Source organism: Psittacula echo, assembly GCF_963264785.1.
Source record: "Psittacula echo genome assembly, chromosome: 1".
NCBI lineage: Eukaryota > Metazoa > Chordata > Aves > Psittaciformes > Psittacidae > Psittacula > Psittacula echo.
Genome location: NC_137735.1, coordinates 73,300,078 through 73,303,881, shown reverse-complemented (window position 1 = coordinate 73,303,881; position 3,804 = coordinate 73,300,078). Strand labels below are relative to the sequence as shown.

The following is a 3,804-nucleotide window of genomic DNA, read 5'->3' as shown; positions in this document are numbered from 1 at the left end:
AAAGCAGCATCAACACCTACACCAGCTGAGGAGAGCCACTTTGGTTCGGGGAGTAACGGCAGCTTCTTTTCAGTGAATCCTCTAATCCGCTTTCTCCTGGGGTTGTGATTTCCGCAACATCCGAAAGGAGGAGAAAACTACGCACACGACTTTAATCCTACTGGCAACAGCCCCCTGCCCATGTCCCTCACCATACCTCAATCTACCACTGCACTCAGCTTCCGCTTGGGCGGAGCCTACGCTCCGGCCGCCGCTACGCGCTGCGCCTCGCCCCGTGGGAGGGGCCTGCGCTTTGCCACGTCCCAGTTCGTCCCTAGTTCTTGTGGACCGCTGAGGTGTGCGCTGAAGTGGCCTTCTTGCGCGTGGCTTATGAGCCGCTGAGTGGGATTCTGGTGGGCGCGGGGGGAGACCACTTGTGGAACAGGCGGCGGGAGGCGTCGGCGAGGAGGATGAGGAGGGTGAGGAGGGTGAGGAGGGTGAGGGAGGTGTCGGTGTTTGGTGCCCAAGTGCGGTCGCAGCCGTGAGGCGCCGCGGAGCTCTGCTTTCTGCCGGCGCGGTTGGGCCCGAACGGAACTACCGCGGCAGAGGAGCGGAGTGAGCAACAGGTGGGCGCCGCGGCGAAGCGGGGACGTTAGCCGAGGGCGGCGGGGCCAGGGCCGCGGTGAGAGAAGAGAAAATGGCGGCCGGCACGTGTCGGGGTGGGTAGGGGTGATCCATGACTCCATGGGGGCTGCCGCCCGTGGCTGTCTCCCTTCCTAGGCATGGAAGAGCAGTTCCTTACTAATTGGCAAAACTTCTACCCGCTTGTGGGTTTTAGTCGTTGACTGTAGCAAGGGACAGCCCGAATCGGCCGATGTGTGGGACGCCGTGGGGTTGGCCCTGTAGTGTTTATTTCTTTTGGAGCGGTTTTTTGTGGATTTGTTGATTTTGTTTGGGGTTTTGGGGTGGGTTTTTTGTGTGTGTGTGTGTCTCCCCCTCTCCCTCCTCCCCCCCCCCCCCCCCCCCCGTAAGTAGAGCACAGTTTTCAAACGTTTTCTTTTTTTTTTCTCTTCCTCAGGGGGGCAGAAGCTGAAGCATGGAGATGCATCTGTTGCCATTGAAGATCCTTCCCCAAAAAGCTGTGTCTGGGTATGTGTTACATAATATGCTCTTAGAAGTGAGGTTTTGGGCAAGAATAATACTGATTTTATAGTTTAGTTTAGTGACTGAACTATTGAGATGTGCCTGTTGAAGTCAAGGTTTAGTGTTTTGTTGCTTCTTTGGTGTGTGTACTTTATTGGCAGAAAAAAACGTAACCAAGTGTATATGGTAGTGTGACTAGGAAGGATTAGGCCACGGTGGAGATGCATTAGATATGCTGGGAAGAGTGGTTTATGATAAAAAAGTGTGGCATGTCGCTATACTCTTGCCTGCAAAACTAGAGGTATTGGATTCCACAGATTTCTTGGGGATGACTGTGCCAGGGAAGTGATATAAGAAAAGGCCAGCATCCAAACAGCATGGGGTTAACTTAGATCCAAGATAAGGAACTGTGTCTGTGTTGCAAGATAACAGGAACAGCCAGTATGTGAAAACAGGAAATACATTGTAAGACCAATCACTCGAGAAAGAACCGGTTCTTACCAGCCCTGTGGTGCAAGTTAGGAGGAGCGATCCTCTGGCGCCATAATAAATGTACCCGCTTTACAGCTCTCCTTGAGTTGTAGAGACTAAAAGTTTTGTTTCAGAGCAGTTTACAACTCCTAGGAGCACATCATATGGTTCAGTGATGTTTCCTGTGTTGTATGTGTTTCCAGGAGGAAGATTAAAGTGCTTCAAACTTGTTTTTACAGGGGAAGACCACTCTTGAGCTGTTGTGACAGAAGAAGATGGTGCTAAATTCCACACATGAATTGTAGGAGTAACTGATTAGAACTTTCTAATTTTTACTTAGGGTAGGGTAGATTTGTCTAATCTTCCGCATTTGATACCTTTCATGAGCAATAGTATTCCTGGTTATCAAGCAGAGATAGCAAATGCTGATTTTAGTCTAGATCTTAACCTCACTTCAGAATTAACAGAAATGAAAGAAAGTTCAGCCTAAATGAGAGATTCTGCAGCCCATCTCTCCTTATTACAAAGAAGTGCTGGAATGTAGCTTGCTATGCCTGAGATTAGCCTTGATTGCTTCTGTACAAATGCAGCTAGGATGACTAGCTTGTTTTGTGCTGCTTCTAGGGATCTTCCACTGCGCCTGGCTTTGGGCTGTTGCAAAGTCTTAAGCAATTCTAATAATGTTCTTGGTAGTTTCGTGGCTGTGCTGCGCTCTGTTATGTGGCTGATGTTGCCACAGTTTTAGTATTAGATTTGATCATGGGCATATTTAGTGGTGGTGCTTCTGTTCAGGTGTGTTAGAAAGGTGGCTGCAAGGAGCACACTGCATAAGCTGAAGGTAAGTTTGTGAAGTCTAGAGAATGAATGTGATATCTACAGTCAATGTAAATCAGTCAAATGTATGAATAAGTTAATAAAGAGACATCGACTTTGACTGCAAGTGTTGTCTTTTCTTTGCAAGACTAATGATAACCAAGACTAGACATGCATGTGTTCTTTGGAATTACTTCTGCAGCTGTGGGGATACAGCTTTTGGTAGCTGAGCCTGAAGTCTGTGACTCCGTGGTTTCAGGGCAAATGTTGCTGATGTGTTGTTGATCAAATTGTCTGGGAGCCATTCCAGAAGTCAGTTGATTTTAATCAGAGGTTACTGCTGCAGGTGAGAAACAGTGACTTTGAGCGTAGCTGCTTTTTCAGTCCAGATTGTTCAGGGATGTTCTGTTTAATCCATATTCGAGAAAAAGATATACGGAGTTCCACTGCAGACAGGACACGTTTTACTTGTAAGTAAATTTACTGTCTTGGCTAATAACAAGCCATACTGGCACAACCTTTTGAGGAGTATCTTCCAGTTAATAGGGACACATATTGCAAATTGTTGCAAACTGGAAAGTTAGGGGGCAAGGGCAGCTTTGAAAGAACTGGGAAACAAAATCTGAAACTAGAGCTGGGATCATTAGGCTCCGCAATTACAGCTAAGTGCTTGGCAACTGGGGGTTCCTGCTTAAATGAGGTGGAGTTGTGAGCTTTAATTGCAATGTGGATTAGGTCTGAGGAAATTACTTCTGATGATCTTGTTCTTCACAGTTTGGAATAGTCGAGAGATCAGGGAGCTGTTGAAGGAAGCTTTTTTTCCTTTCCTGCCATTGTAACAGTAGCTGAATGTATAGTCTGTGTGGAGCTATAAGAAGTGGTACTACACCTGTATTCATTGGTGGTGTGGGATTGTTCTTTTCAATAGCTCTGCATGCAACACTCTCATACGACATTTTTATTGCTTGGGATTCCAAGTTTGAGGCTGCCAGCCTGGTAGTCAGTAGTCATGAGTGTGTACTGAATTTCTTCTTTTCCATGAAGATTGGACTTTGGTAGTAACCTTAGTGCTTTCAGGAAAATAACATCTATCTGTTTTACAAAGGCACTTATATGCTTATCTTACACAAGAAAAAATGTTAGGCAGACAGTGGCAAGAGCAGTTCTGCTGTTATCCTGGGATCTGCAAAGTGGCTTCCTCTTTTCAGATAATTTTGGGGTTTATTTTGCGACTGGCTTTGAACCTATGAAGAAAATTAGGTATAAGCAAATGAACAGGAAGCAGCAGGAGAAAGGTTGGGGATCAGTTTCTTTGTGGATCTGGAATGCATTAAAACAACATTAATGCAGAGTACAAAACTCGAATATGATGTGAAGGTTTAGAGGAAGCAATTTTTC

At 46.3% G+C, this 3,804-nt stretch overlaps 1 long non-coding RNA gene across 2 annotated transcripts; it reads left to right on the top strand.

Moving 5' to 3' along the window:
* The first annotated feature begins 383 nt into the window (after window positions 1–383).
* On the top strand, window positions 384–2,519 carry LOC308229002. Of its 2 annotated transcripts, none has more exons than XR_013958319.1 (3): window positions 384–458; window positions 1,058–1,128; window positions 1,833–2,519. It is a non-coding gene; the product is annotated as an uncharacterized lncRNA (long non-coding RNA). The 2 variants fall into 2 exon arrangements; XR_013958320.1 differs by lacking the exon at window positions 384–458 and adding an exon at window positions 494–605.
* Window positions 2,520–3,804: the final 1,285 nt, after the last annotated feature.